The 23533-nt window shown below is 35.4% G+C and overlaps 1 pseudogene; it reads left to right on the plus strand.

The window, feature by feature from the left end:
- The first annotated feature begins 19080 nt into the window (after window positions 1–19080).
- Window positions 19081–19183, plus strand: LOC116270466 (annotated as a pseudogene).
- The last annotated feature ends 4350 nt before the right edge of the window (window positions 19184–23533 follow it).

Here is a 23533-nt window from a genome sequence, read left to right on the forward strand (position 1 = left end):
CTCTCACCATGTGATTTCTCAAAATCAGCTCCTCTTCACCTTTCTCCATGGATGGAAAGAGCCTGAAGCCTTCACTAGAAGCAGATGCTGGCACTGTTTCTTGTACAGCCTCCAGAACCATGAGCTAAATAAAATCTCTTTTCTTTATAAATTACCCAGCCTCAGGTATTCCTTTATAGCAACACAAATGTACTAAGACACCAGCCTTCTTTTTCATCCCTTCCTCTTTGACATATACCTTTTAAAGACTTGCCAACAGAGATATGGCTCTTTAACAATACAAAAATGGGATTTGTCAAATTGGAGCACAGATTCCCAGTAACAGTTTGCTTAACACTAGTATTTCATTCCCTAGAGACAGTATAAACCAGAAAATTGGAAAGTCTTTTGCCTTAAAAATATGCTGGAGGTTTTCCTGATTACTTGTAAAAGAGAGAAGTGATGTTATCCTTGGTTATTAAACCTGGTAAGTCTGTCCGCCACAGCTTTGTGAGGTTACCCTGATATACTTTTATTGTACATGTGAATACATGTGTCTCCATATGTTTTAATGTTAACTGTTTAGTCAATCACGTTTTTGCTATCCAATAGAAATGTGCTAGGTCAGCTGTCCTTAACCACATATACCACGACTTAGTATTATCAAGCTGCAATGTTTTTGACCTTGACAAAAGTGTTCATATGTGTAAAGATAACCACCTCACCTGAAGGAGACACTTTATTTTTGTGTTAGAAAATATGCATATCCACAGGCATCTTCCTGTATCTAAAATTCAAAGTGTAGAAAGAGGGAATTTGGTGGGGTACATTTACTGATGAAAAGTAATTTCTCCTTTATCTCCTCTTAGATATATGTGCTTAATTCTTACTTTCTGCTGATTCTCCTCTATCAGGGATTTAGCCTCTATTTATGTTGCTTAGTTCTCTGTAGTCAGTTTATCTGCATATTTTACAAATTGACTCTCTTTTTCCTTCTTAGCACTGATGGTTCTATAAAGCATTGGATGTAGTGCAAACCCAATTAAAGCCAAACTAATTAACTATGACTCTTTATATTCTATACAAATCGCACTTGTCTTTGTGTAAAAGGCACTGTGTGAATTCTCTTGGGCCTTCATCGTTTTATGGCATGCACTTTTGGTGTCTATTACAATGTTGGTACTAATATTTTCAGTCTCTTTCGGATTCCTTTTCTTTGCATAAAATACATGACTCCACACCATGCTTCTTGGCCACAGAAAGTAAAGAACCTACTTTGTAATGAAAACACAACCCTTTTTAAAAGGGTTCAAGAAAATGCTTTTTATAGCAAAGGAATAAATAACCTGTGAAATTCTCCATGATTGAATATTATTAAGTCAAATGGGCTTATTAAGATTCATAAAGCAATTAGAAGCATTAGGCTGAATTCTCTTGTCAGTTTCTTGTGCCTGTCCTCACATTAAAGCCAATGGAAGCTGTATGCTTTTGGCCGTGGGCAAAATGTAGCCCATTTTGAATAAGAATAGCATCTGCAATTATACTCGCTGAGATAAAAATTAAAAGGTTCATCAATTCTCATGCTTCAGAGCATAAGATTATAACCAGATGGTGCCAGAAAGTTTCTGCTGGGCATGAGGATTCACTAATGGACAGGTGCATTAGGACAATTTTCCTTTGGCCTCCCTCCTCATAATGTCTCACACACACACACAGATGCGCCAAAAACAGGACATCAAAACAAATGAGACATTTGCATTTTACCAAGATGAAATCCTCCCATGGCCTAACAATATTGCGATTCAAATCCTAGCAGGTGTAGAACATTTCAATGCAAACATTTTAGAATTGAATTCAACTCAACAGCAATAACTTATCTTCTGCTTCTAGACTGGCTGGTTTTGTCTTTACATGTGCCATCTTAATTTTCATTAAACTAAATTTACCTCAGGGCATAAAATATAGGAAAATATTTGCTAGTGCCAAAAAGATCTAAGTCATTACAATTTATAAAACTCTACACCTGCATGTGAAAAATCAACTAATTGGCCAGGCGCGGTGGCTCCAGCCTGTAATCCCAGCACTTTGGGAGGCCGAGACGGGCGGATCACGAGGTCAGGAGATCGAGACCATCCTGGCTAACGCGGTGAAACCCCGTCTCTACTAAAAAAAATACAAAAAACTAGCCAGGTGAGGTGGCGGGCGCCTGTAGTCCCAGCTACTCGGGAGGCTGAGGCAGGAGAATGGCGCAAACCCGGGAGGCAGAGCTTGCGGTGAGCTGAGATCCGGCCACTGCACTCCAGCCTGGGCGACAGAGCGAGACTCCGTCTCAAAAAAAAAGAAAAGAAAAATCAACTAATTTATATATATATATATTGAACACCCGGCAGTTTCCATGCAGCGTTTGAGTTTATAAAAAATATAATAGAAAAATAAGATATTATACTAGCCTTTAGGTGGCTGACAATTCTCCTTTCAAGCTAAAGACATAAAACAAGACAATATGAGATTTTATGATATACTCTATAAATTCAATAGGAGTCCAAAAAGATAGTGTGTAATGAAGCAATCAAATTCTTGATTTAGATAAATATGTATAGACATATGTATATACACACATATGCATATGTAAATAAATATATCTTATTTATACCTGTAATTGTGGAAGACTGCTAAAATGCCAGGGGATTGTTATTTGCTCGTATCATTTTTTTGAGTATCCAAAATACTAAAGTCATTTATTTTTGGTTTTCAAACCTCTATAAAATTTCCAGTGTATATTTTCTTTACTTAAATAGTATTATTATACATTTGCAAAATGTATAGTACTAAATTAATTTGAAACATTGTTTCATATTAATATTCTCTAGACCCCCAACGAATGGTATATTATATTTTGGGGAGTTTACCTGAACCTCCTGTGTTAGAGAGAAGTACTAATCTTATTTTAATAAAGAAATTGTGTACTAAAGAAAGCTGGTCATCTATTCTTTACTTTTACTCCTCACAAAATATTTCATTAGAACATGTAAGTCCAACTCTCTGTGCAAAGTTTCATAATTTCTTTCTTTAATTCCATAATCTATTTGCCGTATTCATAGTAAATTAATGTGTTCTAGGAATGTAGGTCATCTTGGACAGATAGTAGAAATTTATCCCAAATTGGTTGTCTAACAGTTAAAAAAAAATCATAGTTAGCCTGTAGAGACAACAATTCATGCTGAATGAAATAGTCCAGGCATTGAAGGATGGCTAATGGGCCCTGCCTTTCCTGGGGTTTGTGTGAACAAGAGGTCATGCACATTTTTAAGTGAGTTATGTGCACTCTTTATTCATAGAAGCTATGTTCTTGTGTATGAAATTTGACAACCTGAAAACAATATCGACAACAATCACAAAAGTTTTGAATTTGAATTGCAGTATAAAATAATTTTTAAAATTTGCCAAATATTTTCTTTAAATAACTCTTTTCTATCCAGGACAGCTGTAATTACTTGAAATTTTTCCCTTTTAAAGGAATGAATTAATAGTGGATTTCACTTATTAGTCCTACTGTTCCTCTTGGAGAAATACTGGAACAAATTGTGTTCTTGTCCCCAATAGCAGTCCTTTAACTATGAATAAACATATTTGAACACTTATTTAAATATTTTTATATCACTCAGTTATAATGGTCAGATTTATCTGGACAAATGTCCTTTTGTCCTTCTAAAGTGGAAATTATTTAATTGGAAACAGCTTATTCCTTTTTTTTTTTTTTTTAACACTGTGAAGTATAATTACTTTCTGTCATAAAAACATTGTCATTTTTATTAATGCAGCTCATGTTTGGATTTACATATCTGGAAGTTACTACATTGTTTTAGGCGTTCAGTGTCCCAATATTGATGTCTTCCACCTGAGTCATCCTACTCTCCTTCATACAGTAATATCACAAATTTGATTTCTTATTAAAATGTTTACATTAACTTCTGTTAAATTTACCTTGTTTATTTTATTTTGGTATTGTGATTCATCAGGTTCGTTTTAAATCTTGATTAGCAATTTATTCTACAGACTATTAGATTAGTTCCAGTATTCCTGCAAGTAGGAAAATCTGTGGATGCTCAAGTCCCTTATATAAAATGGCATACTATTTGCATTTAACCTACACACATCCTCCCCATACATTAAATCATTTCTACATGACTTATAATACTTAGTATGATATAAATTCTATGTTAATAACTGTTACTCTGTAGCTTTAAAACACTTGTATTATTTTTTATTGTTGTACTATTTTTTCTTATTTTTAGAATTTTTAAGATATTTTTTATCTGTGGTTGGTTGAATCTTGAATGCACAGATGTAGAACCTATGGATATGGAGGGCCAAATATAAGCTACTCATCTCAGCTTTATTTAACTTCAGAACTTAAAAGACAGGACTTAATGTATTATCTTATGATACATTTATTATGAAAATAAAGTGAAGTAGGTCCACAGGTCTCTAGTACATATCTCCCTTCTGAGTTCACAGAGTAGCACAACACATTGGAATAACTTTGCATTGCAGACCAATTACATTTTCTTTAACTTACATTGTTTCAGTATTTTAAACATATTCTGAAGTTTTATACTTAACTCTCCTGCTCATTTTTTATTAAAGCTATGTTATCACATATTAGCCAGATAAGAGAGATCAAATATAATCATAATGGAATCAGAAGAAAAAATGTAAAAACTAGGATTCAATCATTGGTCAGAAAACAAATATGAGGGACAGTGACATAACTGTGCTTGTTGACCTTTATTAGCAATATTTTCTTTTCCTTCTCATTTTTATCAACTCATAGAACTTAGATATGGTGCTTAGTGGTAATAGATTGAGGACTAAACAAGTACAAAGGTATTAGCTGACAACTGGACCTAGGGTTTACATAATATATGTATAGTAACTATTAACAAAAGATCAATGAGATCTGCAGAGGCAAAAGCAGAACTTCATTTAAAAAAACAATTTACAGATTGGAGAAGCACAGCCTTCAGTACAAGTGAAAGTGTGCTCTCTGAAAAACAAAGGGAGGATTTGGCTTAAACAGAGAAATTTCTGTTTCAGATTCTCGATCAGGTCTATCTATGCAAATGAAGTATTCAAATTGTTTAGTTCTGATTGGTCAAAATAGTTGAGCCCTGATTGTGTTGTTTCTAAGCCCCAGGCCGGAAGTCCAGAAGTCTCTGTCAGATGGCCAGTGGAGAGGAGCAGTGGGGATGAGAGGGGACACACATGTTTCCAGCTAGTTTATCTTGGTACCTTGGCACCAGCAATAGGAACTGTTTGGCTTGATGGTGGAAAGGGAGGTCCTGTGACACTTTCACAACATTTTACAGAGCACACAGACTACATAATCCCTCCTCATTCAGCCATTGCTGCTTCATTTTGTATGCTGGTAAAGGACATAATTTAATATAACAACAAGGTGACTGAAAACATACTAGGTAATCTATGCCCATTTAACCTTAATAAAAATTCTATTTTCTTGAATTCTTGAAGAATATTTTATTTTATTTTGATGGGAGGGGAAATAAAATAGGCAAGTATAAAAAATTTTAAGTTTTTTCATTGAAGTGTTAATATTTTGAGTCTATAATATAAACCCATAATACACAGATTAAAAGGGTAAAAAGGTGTACAAATTTTATCACAAGCACACGTGTGTGTGGAAGTCATACAAATTATAAAAACCTCAAAAATTTAAACTTTTATACTATCTTGAGGCTATAGAAAGAATTGGGCTTTGGGAACATGGAAAAACAGGGTATGAGAAAGAGAGAACAGGAAAGGTCTGGCTAGCAAAAGGAGGCTTGTTGTGCAGATGAAACCTCACAGGTAGCAGCCCTCAGAAAGAATAGATGACAGCCAGTAGCAAATTTTTCTGTCAGACCTTTAGAGGTGTCACATTCTTTGTTAATCTTTCCTAGATATGGAAAGAGTGGCTGGAGGCAAGGGTTCAAAGAAAGACTGTTTGCATTCTTTGTTTACTGCATTTTATTTCTTCTTCGTATGTAAATCTCCCCCACAAAAGAAAACATTTTAGTTATTCTTGTGTTTCTACCTTTTTTGAATAGCCATCTTGAAATGTGTTTAAAAAGTATATTTTAGAGTGAAATATTTTGATTTCCTTCCCAAGCAAATTGTCAGTGTATAAGTCCGTTCTCATATTGCTATAAAGAAATACTTGAAACTGGGTGGTTTTTTTTGTTTTTTTGTTTTGTTTTGTTTTGTTTTTTTTTGAGACAGAGTTTCTCTCTTGTTGCCCAGGCTGGAGTACAGTGGCCTGATGTCAGTTCACCACAACCTCTGCCTCCTGGGTTCAAGCAATTATCCTGCCTCAACCTCCTGAGTAGCTGGGATTACAGGCATGCGCCACCATGCCTGGCTAATTTTGTATTTTTAGTAGATACAGGGTTTCTCTATGTTGGTCAGGCTGGTCTCGAACTCCTCACCTCAGGTGCTTCACCCGCCTCAGGCTCCCAAAGTGCTGGAATTACAGGCGTGAGCGACAGTGCCTGGCCAGGGTAATTTATAAAGCAAAAAGTTTAACCGACTGATGGTTCTTCAGGGTGTACAGGAAGTGTGATGCTAGATCTGTTTGACTTCTGGGGAGGCCTCAGGAAACTTATAATCATAGGAGAAGATGAAGGGGGAGCAGGCATGTTACACGGCCAGCGCAGGAGCAAGAGAGGGATGGAAGAGGTGCTACATATTTTTAAACAACCAGATCTCACGAGAACTCACTATTGCGAGCACAGTACTAAGGAGATGGTACTAAACCATTTATGAGAAACCTATGCCTATGATCCAGTCACCTCCCTCCAGGCCCCACTTCCGACACTAGGGATTACAATTTGACATGAAACCTGGTAGGGACACCGATCCAAACCATATCAGTAAGCTACACATGAATCTAAATAATTAATCTCCATTACTCTGAATAATAAAAATGCAAATATGCAGTAAGAAAAAGTCAATTCTCTCTATGTTTAAATTTTCAAATATCCAACATATTTAAATCATTAAGCTCTGTTTCACCAAACTGAGGGTCAGGCTGCTATTTCTCATGGCCTAATAACAAAATGCAGATGGACTGGGGAGGAAGAGAGTTTGTATTTCTGCAACCAGTTACAGGAAGAAGGCCTGGAAATTATCACCATGCCAAGTTAAAATTACAAAGTTTTCCTGAGCTTATATACCTTCTAAGCTATACGTCTATGGGTGAGTGTGCATTTATCTAAATACATTAGTGATTAACTTCTTTTAATCTATAACTAAGGTCTGAGTTCTGGAGACCTTCCTCTGGAGCTTCAGTAAATGTACTTAATCTAAATGGGTCCAGGTACTGGGGTGATTACCTTTATCTTGTCTCCTGCTAAATCACGGAGGTTTGGACCCGTTAGATCCTCAATAAACTTGTTTGTGGAGATCTGGGGAGTTTCCTCAGACCAAAATAAAACGTGTTTAATCCTAAAGGGGTCCGTTAAGAATTCCTTCATTAATTTGTCATGCTTTAAGGCCCAGGAAAGGCCTAGGCAAAACACTTCGTGGGCTTTTGTTACATGCTAGCCTTTGTATAAGGGCAATGGCTTTTAATATTTAACTTAACCATTCAGTCAGTACTGACAGTTGTTATGGAGGCCTGTGTTAGTGGCCTGCAACAGTTTGAGTAGATCTATAATAGTCTCCATGGCATAAATTCTAGAAAATTACCTAAAAATGTATTGTTATTAAGAGGAGAGTAGTATATTCTTTTGTTTGTGGATGTAAAATGGTTATTAACAGGCCTGCAATAAATTCTCTCTTTATCAGGGGTTTGGAGGAATGCCCCAAGGGGTATAAAAGGAAGTTGGCTTGCTCATAGCTTATTTAAAAATATTTAATAGCATGTATTTTAATATATCCTATTATTTTTAATAGCATATGTTCTGGATGGCAAGAGTTTTTTATCTGCGGAATAATGTTAGCAGGATACCCCTGGACTACTTGGGACTAAGAAAACCAGTAGTCTATGATTTATGAACATACTTCTCAAAAAACATTGGGCTTGTAACAATCTGAATATGAAGTTGAGATGTTTTGTGACAAAAATCTGTTTCTTTTTGCTTAAACAATGTAGGACTTAGATATCTCAAATGTTAAACTGCCTCACCTGATGCCACAAGAAAAGATGTGGAGAGCTGTATTAGCATTATCAGATCTCACACATTATTTGTGCCTTAGTATTACCTGTATCCTTAAAATTATTAGTAAATTATGTGGAAAATATCTGATTTTTGTGAACATGATTTGACAACACAATTATTTGTAATACTGCTGGTTTTCTAAAAAGAATGCATTGACCATAAGTCTATAGGGATTTTTTGTAATGAGCAGTCAAGTAATCATTTGGTGAACTTAAATCATGAACTTCAAATTAGCTGAATCCCACAAGCCTTGACTGATCATGTTCTTTAGCGTAGGTATTCCATTACGTATTACGGAGGATACAGTGATACACATATAAAGATAATCTGCTTTCCAGATTCAACCCAAGGAAAGATGGTCTGTAATGGCAATCCAAAATCATAGGAAAAATGTATTCTACAATGCAGATACTTCTAAAAATAAAGATCCAACTAGAAAAGTCTTATGGCAGAATTATATTATGTGTTGGGCCTTTGTGAAGAATATTAAGCTCGACAGGTAAAGATGCAGGGTAGGAGTATTCTATCTAATATGAACGGTTGAGGTGATGTGCATTACATAGCATTCTAATCAGGACAGTTCAAATCATCTTTTAACTCTATCAAAATTTGGTTTTATGTGTGATAATTTTTTGAGACTTTTACATCTAAAATTTTATAATATTAATTGTATGATTATTACATATATTTATGTTGCCTCCAAAAAGATATCAAAGATGAGATGGCATAAATTATTGACATAAAGTAACTCCTAATAGTTAAATTAGTCAAATTTTTCATTCAGTTAAATTCATTACTGGATTATCAATGAAACCCTTCAGGATTCTTTTAGCACGTGACATCAAATACAGATATTGTACTATCAGAGGAACAATCCAATGTGTAACTCTGTTATCAATTAAAATACTTAATGTAATGAAAACCTAATTCAAAATAGATAAAATATAAATATTTATTGGTACACATACTTGAATGATCCAGAAAGAAGTATAAATTTTGGCTTGGTTTGATTAAGTATTTCATCTACATCACCAGGATTTCACTGTCCTTTGATTTATCTGTTCCACCTTCTACAACATAAGGTTTATGATAAGACAGTCTTCCCTCAAGATACTAAAAGATCTGTATGAGCATGAAGCCATATCAGTCAGAAGGATGCAGAAATTGGTTTTGGATATTTAGATAACAAGTTATTTTCCTAGGACATTATTTGTCTGAATAATTAATAGATCACTACAGTGATTTAGACCTACGTGAACTCAACAAATCCATGTGCTATGTATGAAACCATTAAGGTAAACTTATCTGTAGATAGGGCAAAAGTTAACTTCTTTCTTTCTACTCCCTTTTCCCCCATCACAATCTCACACTGTGGGGCTGATATATAGCAGGGAAAAGATGGACAAAATGTAGACATTTGGTGTACAAGTATATATTCTTTCAGACGAGAAATATCCCTCCTTACCATGGAAACCAACTAGAAAGTGGCAAGGATAGAAAATGGCACAGATAGGACTTTTCAAATATGGAGAGTGCAAGAAATTGGGGGATCATTTTTAACAAGACTTTATTGTTTGAGTATGTAGAAACAGCAACTTATTGGAACTGGACAAGATGGCAGAAGCTGAGGCAGATCTTTTAGAACATGAGATGGAAGTCATAGACTGCAGGATAGAAACAGTACAAGACATTAACAGCATAGACATGTCATAGAAATCCTGAGCTGTACAGCTTATTAAAAAGAAAATTGGGGGGGAAGTGGCCAAGATGACTGATTAAAAGCAGCTAGAGTTTGTGGCTCTCACAGAGAGGAATGTAAGGAGTGAGTTAATATAGCACCTTCAACTGAAATATCCAAGTCCTTGTATTTGGACTAATCAAGGAAACAAATCGATCCATGGAGAACTGAGAAAAGCAAGACAGGACAATGACCCACCTGGGAGCAACACGGAGCCAAGGGAAACTCTCTCACCCAGGGAGGCAGAATGTGTAATCCTGGGAATGCACACTTCTCCCATGGATCTTTGCAACCCTCGGGTCAGGAGATCCGCTCACGAACCCTCTTCACCAGAGCCTTCATTCTGATACACACTGTTCCATGGAATCTCAGCAAGTAGCTACTCAGGCATATGTGGAGACCTGGGAACCTTAGAGACCTGAGCTTTCTGGGCTTCCTGGAAAAAGTAGCTGTAACTCCAGCAAAACAGGAGGTTAGACCCCCATAATTACCCCTAGGAGACAGGCTGAGTCCAGGGGACCAAGCAACAATGGCCTTTGGGCCCATTTCCATGGCACTTCATAGGATAAGACAAACTGGCTTGAAATTCCAGCCAGCCATTGGTAGCAGCATTGCACTTCCCTGAAGTGGAGTTCCCAGAGGAAGGGGAGGGCCACCACCTTTGATGCTTAGATGACTTAGCCATTCTGTCCTTACGGCTTTGGACAATCCAAGCTGATCAGGATCAGAAAGAATCCCCCAGCATAGCACAGCTGCCCTACAAAACACTGCTTCATTAAGCTGCTTAACTTGCCCTGCTAGCACATAGGAGTACAGTATGCAGTATGACCCTCCACTAGCACTGACTACTATTGCAAGCAGTGCCTTGGGAAGCACAGAGCCAGCAAGTCCCACCCTGGCAGTGACCTACTTTTGTGATATGCTGTACAGAGAACAGGAGACCCTCCCACACACTCACTCCAGCTTGCCAAGCAGAGAAAGCACATACACCTGTGCTGGCAAGCACCCCACCCACAGCCAATACCACCTCCAGTGCAATGGTGGCACATACAATATCCAGGGCGAGCACCCCACCCATAGCCAACACCACCTCCAGTGCAATGAGGGCACACACAGTATCCATCAGGGGCTCCCCACTCCCTAGCTGCCTTGCCTCCACCAATGTAGTGAATGCCATCAGGGAGGCAGGCACCCCTGCATCCGCTAATGCTCCTCTGCATCTGCCAAACTTCAGTACCCCCAGCACAGTGGACTCCAAACTTCAAGGAACCAGAGAACAAACTTGAGGCCCAATACAAGTCCCACAGAGTTAGAGCATGCAGTCCAAAAGTTGGGAGCTGAGTGTTGGCCCCTGAAATCTTCCTGAAAGGAAGCCAGCTGAATCCACCTTATACCACAGTTAAACTCTCAAGGTCATCAAATGGGATAAAAGAAAAAAAAAAAAAAAAAAACTGTCTCCAAAGTTCAGCAACCTCAAAGATTGAAGGTAGACAAGCCCATAAAGATAAGAAAAAAAAACAGTGAAGAACCCTGAAAACTCAAAAAGCCAGAGTGTCATTTTCCATCCAAATCACCACATTGCCTCTCCAGCAAGGGTTTGGAATCAAGCTGAAGTTGAGATGGCTGAAATGACAGAAGTATAATTTAGATTATGGATAAAAACAAAGTTCCTTGAGCTATGAGAGTATGTTGTAATCCAATGCAAGAAAGCCAAAAATCATAATAAAACAATGCAGGAGCTGACAGACAAAATATCCAGTAGAGAGAAGAATATAACCACTGTGACACAGCTGAAAAACACACTACAAGAATATCACAGGGCAATCACAATTATTAATAGCAGAATAGACCAAGCAGAGAAAAAAATTTCAGAGCTTGAAGACTGCCTTTCTGAGATAAGACAGGCAGACAAGAATGGAGAAAAAAGAATGAAAAGGAATAAAGAAAACCTCTGAGAAATAAGGGATTATGGGAAGAGACCCAATCTATGATTGACTGGTGTACCTGAAGGAGATGGGGAGAATGGAACCAACTTAGGGAACATATTTCAGAATATTGTCTATGAGAATTTCCCCAACTTAGCTAGAGAGGCCAACATTCAAATTCAAGAAATGTAGAGAACCTCCATAAGATATTCCACAAGAAGGACATCCCAAGACACATAATCATCAGATTCTCCAAGGTTGAAATGAAAGAAAAAACGTTAAAGGCAGCTAGAGAGAAAGGCTAGTCACCTACAAAGAGAAGCTCATTACACTAATAGCCAACCTCTCAGCAAAAGCCCTATAAGCCAGAAGAGATTGAGGGCCAATACTCAACATTCTTAAAAAAAAAATTTCATCCTAGAATTTCATACCTGGCCAAACTAAGCTTCATAAGCAAAGGAGAAGTAAGGTATTTTTCAGAAAAGCTAATGCTGAGGGAATTTGTTACCACTGAACCTGCTTTACAAGTGCTCCTGAAGGAAGCACTAAATATGGAAAAGTAAAACCACTACTAACCACTACCAAAACACACTGAAGCACATAGACCAGTGACATTGTAGGACAACCACATAAAAAGTCTGCAAAATAACCAGCTAACAGCATAATGACAGGATCAGACCACACACATAAATACTAACTTTAAATGAAAATGGGCTAGATTTCCCCAATTAAAAGACACAGAGTAGCAAGGTGGATAAAAAATCAAGACCCATTGATATGCTGTCTTCAAGAGACCCATCTCACATGCAATGATGCACTTAGGCTCAAAACAAAGGAGTGGAGAAAAATCTACCAAGCAAATAAAAAGCAGGGTTTGCAACAGTAGTTTCTGACAAAGCAGATTTTAAAACCACAAAGATCAAAGGAGACAAAGAAGCACAATGCATAAAGGTAAAGGGTTCAATTCACCAACATCTAACTATCTGAAATACATATGCACCCAACACAGGAGCACCTAGACTCATAAAGCAAATTCTGAGAGACCTTCAGAGAGACTCCCACACAATAATAGTGGGAGACTGTAACACCCCACTGACAACATTAGACAGACAATCAAGACAGAAAATTAACAAAGACAATAATGGTGGTAGATTTAATACCCCACTGAAAATATTAGAAAGATCATCAAGACAAAAAATTAACAAATATATATAGGACCTGAACTCAGCACTGCATTAAATGGACCTGATAGATTTCTACAGGACACTCCACCCAAAGCAACAGAAAATACATTCTTCTCATTACCACAGGACACCTAGTCTAAAGTTGATAACATAATCAGAAGTAAAACACTCCTCAGCAAATGCAAAATAACTGAAATCATAACAAACAGTGTCTTGGATCATAGTACAATCAAATTAGAAATCAAGACTAAGAAATTCATTCAAAACCATGCAAGTACATTGAAATTGAATAGCTTTTTCCTGAATATCTATTGAGTAAATAATGAAAATAAGGCAGAAATCAAGAAGTTCTTTGAAAATAATGAGAACAAAAATATAACATACCAGAATCTCTGAGAAGCAGCTAAAGCAATGTTAAGAGGGAAATTTATAGCACCAAATACCCACATCAAAAAATTAGAAAGATCACAAGTTAACAACCTAACATCACAACTAAAAAAACTAGAGAGCCAAAAGCCAACGAATTCCAATGCCAGCAGAAGACAAGAAATAACCAAAATCAGAACTGAACAGAAGGGGGTAGAAACATGAAAAACCATCCCCAGGTCAACAAATCCAGGCACTGCTTTTCTGAAATAATAATAATAATAATAATAATAATAATAATAATGAAATAGATAGACTGCTACTAGACTAATAATGATGAAAGGAGAGAAGAAATTAGCCCAATCAGAAAGGACAAGTGAGATATTACCACTGACTCCACAGAAATACAACCAACCATCAGATAATATTATGAACACCTCTATGCACATGTACTAGAAAATCTAGAATAAATAGATAAATTCATGGACACATACACCCTCCTAAACCTAAAACAGGAAAAAATTGAATCCCTGAACTGACCAATAATAAGCTCTGAAATTGAGGCAGTAATGAATAGCCTACAAACCAAAAGAAGACCAGAACTAGATGGATTCACAGCTAAATTCTACTGGAAGTACAAAGAGGACCTTGTACCATTTCTAATGTAACTATTTCAAACTTTGAGGAGGATGGACTCCTCCCTAACTCATTCTATGAGGCCAGCATCATCCTGATGTCAAAACCCAGCAAAGATTCAATGAAAAAGAAGAAAACTTTAGGCCAATATCTTGATGAACATTGATTAAAAAAAAAAAATCGTCAGCAAAATATTGGCAAACTAAGTAGAGCAGAACATCAAAAAGCTTATCTGCCACAATCAAGTAGGCTTTAACCCTGAAATGCAAGTTTACTTCAACCTATACAAATCAATAAATGTGACTAATCACATAAACAGCACTAGGGACCAAATCCACATGATTATCTCAATGGATGAAGTAAAGCGTTTCAATAAATTCAACTTACATTCATGCTAAAAACTCTCAATAAACTAGATGTTGAAGACATGCACTTCAAAATAAGAGCCATACATGCAAACCTACAGTCAACGTCATACTGAACAGCCAAAAGCTGGAAGCATTCCCTTTGAAACTGGCACAAGACAAGGATACCATCTCTCACCCTCCTATTTAACACAGTATTGTAAGTATTGGAATAGAGAGCCCAGAAATAAGGCCACACACCTACAACTATCTGGTTGTTGACAGAGCTGACAAAAATAAGCAATGAGGAAAGGATTCCCTATTCAATAAATGGTGCTGGGAGAACTGGCTAGCCATATGCAGAAAATTAAAATTGGACCCCTTCCATATACCATATACAAAAATTAACCCAAGATAGGTTAAAGACATAAATGTAAAACCCCAACACAGAAAAACCCTGGAATACAACCTAGGCAATACCATTCAGGATACAGGCACAGACTAAGATTTCATGATGAAGATACCAAAAGGAATTGCAACAAAAGCAAAAGTTGACAAATGTGATCTAATTTAAACTAAAGAGATTCTGCACAGCAAAATAAACTATCAACAGAGTAGACAAACAACTTATAGAATGGGAGAAAATTTTTGCAAACTATGCATCTGACAAAGGTATAATATCCAGCATCTATAAGGAACTTAAACAAATTCATAAGAAAAAAACAACACCATAAAAAAGTGGGCAGAGGACAATAATCAGACGCTTCTCAAAAGAAGAGATTTATGCAGCCAACAAACACATGAAAAAATGCTCAGCATCACTGATCATTACAGAAATGCAAATCAAAACCACATTGAAATGCCACCTCACACTAGTCAGAAAGGCTATTATTAAAAAGTCAGAAAAAAAATGTAACAGAGGCTAGCAATGTGGAGAAAAAGGAACACTTTTACACTGTTTGTGGGAGTGTACATTAGTTTAACCATTGTGGAAAACATTGTGGTGATTTCTCAAAGACCTAATACCATTTGATCCAGCGATCCCATTACTGGGTATATACCCAAAAGGATGTAAATTATTCTACTATAAAGACACATGCATGTGTATGTTTATTGCAGTACTATTCACAACAGCAAAGACACAGAATCAACCCAAATGCCCATCAATGATAGAATGGATATAGATAATGTCATACATATACACCATGGAATACTGGGCAGTCATAAAAAGGAAAGAGATCATGTCCTTTGCAGGGACATGGATGGAGCTGGAGGCCAATATTCTTACTAAACTACTGCAGAAACAGAAAACCAAATACCACATGTTCTTGCTCATAAGTTGGAGCTAAATGATGAGGTCACATGGACACATGGGGTGAACAACACTCCTTGTGGCTTATTGGAGAGTGGAGGGTGGGAGGAGGGAAAAGATCAGCAAAAATGATTAATGGGTACTAGGCTTAGTAACTGGATGATAAAACAATTGGTACAACAAACCCCTTAACACAAGCTTACCTATGAAACAAACTTGCACATGTACTCCTGAAATTGAAAGTTAAAAAAAAATTAGATTAAAAAATTATAATTTGAAGGACAGGGCCACAATCAATGTTCATTCAACCAGACTACACCCTTGGCACTGCACTAATCTGTGGTTTCAAAATTAATTTACAAATTTGGCAAGTGCTCAAAAATATAAGAGCTACCTCTTTAGAGGCCTTACTATGTGTTAAACTTTATAAACACTTTATATTCATTATTTTCATTCCTCTGATGTAGGTATGACTACTTCCTCAAAGGTATACAAAAGTAATAATCTGCTCAAAATTATTCCATGGCGAAAAGATTAAAAACCAAGAATTCTAACTCCAGAGTTTATGCTTTTATCCGCTATCTTTTAACTCTTTCTCAAAAAAAGGTTTTAGGGAATTAAACAATTTGTTGAGCTGTGAAGACTTGCTGGACATTAAAAAATGATGTCAGATGGATGATGAACATATAGAATGTGTGTTTGTGTGTGTGTGTGTGTGTGTGTGTTTGATGTTCCCAATCATGCAAATGCTACCAGCGCTATTTACAATAGCAAACATATGGAATCAAACTAAGTGTCCATCAATGGGTGAATGAATCAAGAAAATGGGGCATATAGACACAATGGAATATTACTCAGCTGTAAAAAAAATCCTATCTACGTAGATAAACCTGGAGGATATTATGTTAATTGAAATAAGCCAGGCACAGAAATACAAATACTGTGTGTTCTTCTGCATATGTGGAATCTAAACAAATGAATATCATGGAAGTATTATAAAAGAATGGTTGTTACCAGAGTCTAGGGTTTTTAAGAGGTAAGGGATGTTGTGAAGATATTGGTCAAAGGATACATAATTATAGTTAAATAAGTTCAAGAGACCTATTGTACAACATGGTGACTATAGTTAATGATGATATATTGTATTCTTGAAAAATGTTAAGACATCCATCCATTAAGTGGATGTTAAATATTCTCACAAGAAAAACAATGTCTATGTGGGGTAAAGCATTTGTTAATAAGCTATATTTAAGCATACAAAAATGCATACATGCTTCAAAACATCATATGTTATATGATATATACAATTTTATCTGTCTATTTAAAAATAAAATGGTTGACAGTGAATCATTCTATATAGCTGCATGCTTTTTTTCCAGTAGTGATCAGATGCTGATTCTCAAATTACGTAGGGTGGATGGCGTCTATGATGAATGATTTGGTGTTTTGCTGGGTGTGTATATACCAGAAAACAAAACAAACAAAATTAATTGGGGAGGGCTGGCAAAGAATTATGGGATTGCTGAGGAGTATTAAACAGAGTACATGGGAAAGGAAATGCTGGCAGGAACAAAGCAATCGTTTTAAAGAGAATTGCGGGTCCAGGTATTGGGAGCACAAGAGGTTAAGGAACTAAGTGAAACACAAAAATAAAAGAAAAGGATATTAGAGTTTATGACTTAAAGATGGAGAATTATGTTAAAATTCAGGCTGTGACCATGAATATGGAAAACACAGGGTGAGACTGTCGAATCAGTAATCATAGTGTTTTATTTTAGGTTGTATAATAATAGAGTTATGTTGAATTTAGTTACAACTTAAGCAATTTGTTTCACAGATGTAAAAGGCTATGTTTTGAACCTTCTATAAAATAACTATCTGATTTTGTAATGTTTACCTGGGTTCTCTGTCTAGTGACAGTAGTAGCAAACAATTGTTATGAATAATTATAACAATAGTTTTTTAATATAAAATGTTGTAGATGTATATCAGATATTTTGTTAATTTTGTTTTGCAGAAGTCAAATACAGCTATTTTTTTCCTGCCCCAAAGTGTGATGTTATTGTGGCTAACACAGTGGAGTGTAGCATGATCTAAAAATCTGATCTAAGGCCAGGCAAGGTGGCTCACACCTGTAATCCCAGCACTTTGGGAGTCCGAGACAGATGAATCACCTTAGATCAGAAGTTCAAGAACAGCATGGCCAACATGATGAAAACCCATCTCTACTGAAAATACAACAATTAGCTGGGCGTGGTAGTGGGCACCTGTAATCCCAGCTACTTGAGAGGCCAAGGCAGAAGAATCCCTTGAACCTGAGAGGCAGAGGCTGCAGTGAGCCGAGGCCACGCCATTGCACTCCAGCCTGGGCAACAAGAGTGAAACTCCATCTCAAAAACAAACAAACAAACAAACACACAACAAAAATTCTGATGTAAAATTATCATTATATTTTTTACCTTAATCTCTTTCAATCTCAGTTTCCTTGTTATGTGAAGAAGGAAGATAGTATTGATTGCCTATTCAGTAGCAACCCTAAACTCTTTATACTTCTAGCTGAGAGAGTCATTTTCCCACAATAGAGGTCAAATATATGAAGACTCACTTCATTCAGCTTCCTCTTATATAAAGTTTGGCTTTATGAGCAAATCATGACCAGTTACTCTTGAGTGAGCTTCTGCTAAGAGTGGAAATAGAAATAGGAGTGTTGTGGAAAGGTGCTAGTCATGATAAAACAGAAAAATTTTATAAAAAACAACTTGTTTCCCTTATGCTTTAGAGGATGCCTTGTGTGGGTTTGATGGGTGTTTCTGCAGCTGTAATATGAACAAAGAGAGATATTATTGATATACTATAGGTAGAAAGTTCGAAATAACCTAGAATTACCTACTACAGACAAACTGTAAGGGAAAAAATTGCACATATTATTAACTCATTTTAATGAGATATTTTATTCCTCTCAGCCAAGTGTCCTAACCAAAGAAATAATTTAAATGAAAAAGAGAACATCACCTGCACTGGTAGCATGTAGTTAATACTGCTTACTTTAAAAAATTTTTTACCAACTTTATATAATGCAAATTTAAGTACAAACTAAAAATGGAGCCTATGTACAATATAACTCATTTTATCATAATCTACACTTGTGTTAAAACTACCTATAATTAAATGGCTACTTTGGCTTTTAGAACAGTCATAATATAACAATTAATGTTATTAGGCTTGTTTACCAGGTTAAGTTAAAAAATGAAGTTCTGTATTAGGGCTAAAAGAGAAGATGAAGTGTATGAGTGCTAATAGTAATACAACTTTGGAAGAGAAGAACACACTTTCAATCAAACAGTAAGAGTTTGATAAAAAAAAAAGAATATACCTAAATATCTATGCCTTTTGGCTAAGATCAAGTGTAGTATCTGTTCTTATAAGTTAAAAATACTAAAAAAGTATTTTTCTTCATTTTTAAATAAGAGCATAACCTTATCTGCCTTCAAAAATGGCTATTTTCATATAATGTTAATTTAAAAATAATAAAAGAAAAAGGCATCATGTATCAGGCAAATTGCATTAATTGCATTGATTGCAAATTGTATTAATTGCATTGAAGGTTAAATCCTATTCTTTGTTTTTAACATCTCGCCCTACGTTTTAAATACAAACTTAAAATGCAATTAATAGTGACACTTTTTCTTCATAGCTTTGAAGTGCAAAATTAGAAAATGGCTAGAGGATGTTGCTACATAACCTTCTTAATGCTCTAGTTTGAACTATGGACCCTTATGCAAGCAGACTAAATGTACTATTTGGGGTACTCCAGCCTATTTCTAGGAAGATGATTGTCTAATCTTTTCAGAGAAAATGTCAGAGCATTTTCCCAGCAGATATGGGTAACACACAGCACAGCTGCAAATGTAAATTCTTCCAGACATGACTTCAGCCCTGAGAATCAGCTTTACTTCCTTCCTTAAAAGCTCTTTATAATCAAAAAGTAAGTAAGTATGTAAAGGTGATATATACATTAATTAGCTGGAACATGATTATCACTTCACAATGTAGAGGTATCTTAACAACATTAAGTGGTGCACCTTCAATAGATACAATATTTATATTTCAATTATATTTCAATAAAGCTGTCTAAAAAAAAAGAAAAAAAAAATAGCTGTAAGAAAAACAAAAAATAAACAAGATTTTACCTGCCCATAAAATTTTTGGAATAATAAGTTCTCTATATTTATATAGATACCTTTGAGGACTTTATAAGCCAAGGAAAATCTTGAATTCAGAAATGAAATGAGATATTTAAACTGGATGTTTGAAAGTTTCTAATTTCCTGCAGAGTAAGAAATGACATTTGCTATTTCTTTGTCTGCCAGGATCATATACAAATAATAATTTATTTAAATATGTGAATTAATTGTGTTTGTAATGGAGAAAAATTTGTGGTCACTGAATTATTTTATTTTAGAGTTAAATCTTTTACAAGCAAGTTGAGAGGGCAGTGAATTACTAAGATTACACTTCCAAGCCATCAAATAGAGACCATGTATTCAGCTACAAATTCCTCTCTGATTACCCATAAAAACATTGTTTATACACCTATTTTATATTTAAACAATGTTATTTCTTTCATTTTCTAGTTGATTTAAATCCTGTCTTCTTTCATGTAACACGTTGTAGTAATTAACATGATAATGAGCATATAAAAGTCCATAATATATTTTTGTTGAATTGAATTAAGAAACTCATGATATAGGACTATGAAATGAGGAATTGATCCAAGAGGTGAACAGTTGTCTTCTAATCCAGGATCTGTTTCTAATGAACAGTATATTGTCTAGTTTTGGTTTACTTTTTAAATTATTATTACTATTATTTAACTGGATTTGCCTTTAAAATATTTTTATGAACAGAAGTCACATCTTTTAAGTTTGAGAGCTTATGTTGTCTATTATTTTATTAAATGTTACCTATATTTTATTTTTTTCTAGTTGAACTAGTGGGACACTTAAGAGAAGCATTTTAAGATATCTAACTTAATTTTTATTTTCATAATTGCCATTTGTTTACAAGCTGCATTCTCAAAATTTTCTAGGTTGACTAAATTTATTTTTCAAATGTATCCACCCTAGATGATTGGGGCAATTATTTTCACTATTATGATTTTGTTTGTTTGTTTCCAAAACCTCTCCTTAGTTCTTCATCTAAATTTCCTATTTATGATTCAGGTTGTGATGTCCTCACTTATCAACAGGAGTTACTGTGGTTTCAGATCAACTTCTAACCACTGTTATCCTTCTTAGCTACCCTTTAGTCATAGGTATGTTCACTGAGTTTTTCCTAGAGCATGAAGTCCATATTTAGCACCTGTTCTTTCATGAGTACATTTCATAACCTGCTCTTTCATCAATATATTTCATAACCATTTATTATATTTCCATACCTGGTCAAGTTTTGTGCAGGTATTCTGTTAATTCAAGAAAAGTTTCAACCATATTTTTTATTATTGTTACTTCATCTGTAGAAACTGAAGAATTTCATGAATCAGATTTTCTTTATCATTCAGTTATGAAATAAAAAAGTCCAGATTTCCTTCATCCTCCTGGATCTTATAATGTTTTGAAAAGCATAAGTAATCTGGCTCTTCTTTAATCTCCAAACATATTTAAGGTAGGTTATTTTTTGGCAGTACTCTGGTAATTTTTTTTATGTATGTTTAGTTTGGACTCTACTATTTCAAGACAGCTCTTGAGTAAGTCCTTTTATTTTTTCGTATACTCACCAGATTTGTTCTTTGCTCTTTCTAAAGCTAACATCAACTCTTGAGCTATATTTTTTATGTTCCTTTGAAACATACATTAGTTGCTTCTGTTTGTTGTTAACATATTTGCATAGTTCCCATGACAACCTGAATCTTCTTTCTGAGGCATTTTGAGCATAGACTTTCTTTACTGCATATAGGCTTGCTTTATTAATATGTGGTTCTTTGCATTGTTAAAATCTTATTCAAATTTTTCTTCGCCTTGGTCTCTACTGTGTATGCTTAACTTTTTACATAGTAAGTACTTGTTGTGCATCTTACTCAGTGGTTGATAAAATTTATCACAATCTGGGATATCAATACTTAGGACCATGAATATACTATGGTGATAGGAGTTAGAGTTTGGTTAGATGTGCAGAGATGAAAATGTAAATGCACACTCATACTACTGGGATAATCTTAATTTTTCCCTGGTAATATTTAAATAGATGCAGGACAATTAATTTTCTTATTAAACTTTTAATGACAAATCAGCATTCATCTTTATATGGCACTAAATATTAGAAAATGAAAACTCTCTATACTATTAATCCAACACTTGTGGAACATAAACCTAGTTTTAAAATATTTTGAAACATTCTCACACATCTGTTTCCAAAAATGTTGATGAGAGTCCTAAAGGAAAGTGGAAACCACTCTTTTGTTGTTGTTGTTGTTGTTGTTTTTTCCCAGTATCAGTTATGACAAACCGATTTAAAATTGCTTATTGCCTACCCCTCCGTAAGTCACATAGCACTTGTTATTATGTCTATCCTCATTCAGACCCTTTGAAGCTTTACAGATGCAGTCACCCTTATAATTGCTCATGGACTCACTTCATCCTTACTATTCTGCCTAGCAAATTCAAACTACGAACGAGTCTATAGTCGAACCACATTACTCACCCGAGGCCTTCGAACACTTCTCTCACTAATAGCCTCATGATGACTTTGAGCAAATCTTACTAACCTTGCCTTGACCCCTACCATTAATCTAGTAAGGAAGCTCTTTGTGACTATGGCCTCATTCTCCTGATCAAATATCAGTATTATGCTTATAGGACTTAATATGCTAATTACAGCCCTTTACACCCTGAATATGCTAATCACAACACAATGAGGGGCACTTTTATATTATATTAACAGTATCAAACCTTCCTTTACACGAAAAAATACATTAATACTTATACATCTAGAGCCTATCTTCCTACTATCCTTAAACCCCAAAATTATTTTCGGGTTTCCATGCTGTAGCTATCATTTAACCAATACAATAGATTGTGGATCTAACAATAGAAGCCAGCAACTTCTTATCTATGGAGAAAGTATGCGAGAACTGCTGACTCATTCCTCCATGCCTAGCAACATGGCTTTCTCAACATTTAAAGAATGAGAGTCATCTGTTGGTCTTAGGAACCAAAAACATTGGTGCAACTCCAAATAAAAGTAACAAACATGTATTCTTCCACTGTTATAACAGCCCTAATCCTCTTAATCTTAGCAAATACTATTACCTTGACCAACCCCTGCAAAAAAGGTTCATACCCAAATTACATAAAAACATCTATCACATGAGCCTTCATCTTTATCCTCATCCCTACAACAATATTTATATGCACAGACCAAGAAGTCATTATCTCAAATTGACATTGAATGACGATCCAGATTCTCAAACTCTCACTAACCTTCAAACTAGACTATTTCTCTACAATATTTATCCCAGTAACACTACCCATTACCTGGTCTATTGTAAAATTCTCGATGTGATATATAAACTCATACCCTAATATTAATCCATTTTTCAAAGATTTACTTATTTTCCTCATCGCAATATTAATTCTGGTTCCTGCCAACAACCTCTTTCAGCTCTTTATTGGATAAGAAGTCATAGGAATTATGTCTTTCTTACTAATCGGCTGATGGTATGGGCGAGTAGATGCTAATACATTAGCCCTCCAAGCTGTTCTGTACAAATGCATCAGAGATATTGGCTTTATTTTAGCTATAGCATGGTTCCTCCTGTCCTCCAATATATGA

The sequence above is a fragment of the Papio anubis genome, chromosome 14, assembly GCF_008728515.1.
Source record: "Papio anubis isolate 15944 chromosome 14, Panubis1.0, whole genome shotgun sequence".
Classification (NCBI taxonomy): domain Eukaryota; kingdom Metazoa; phylum Chordata; class Mammalia; order Primates; family Cercopithecidae; genus Papio; species Papio anubis.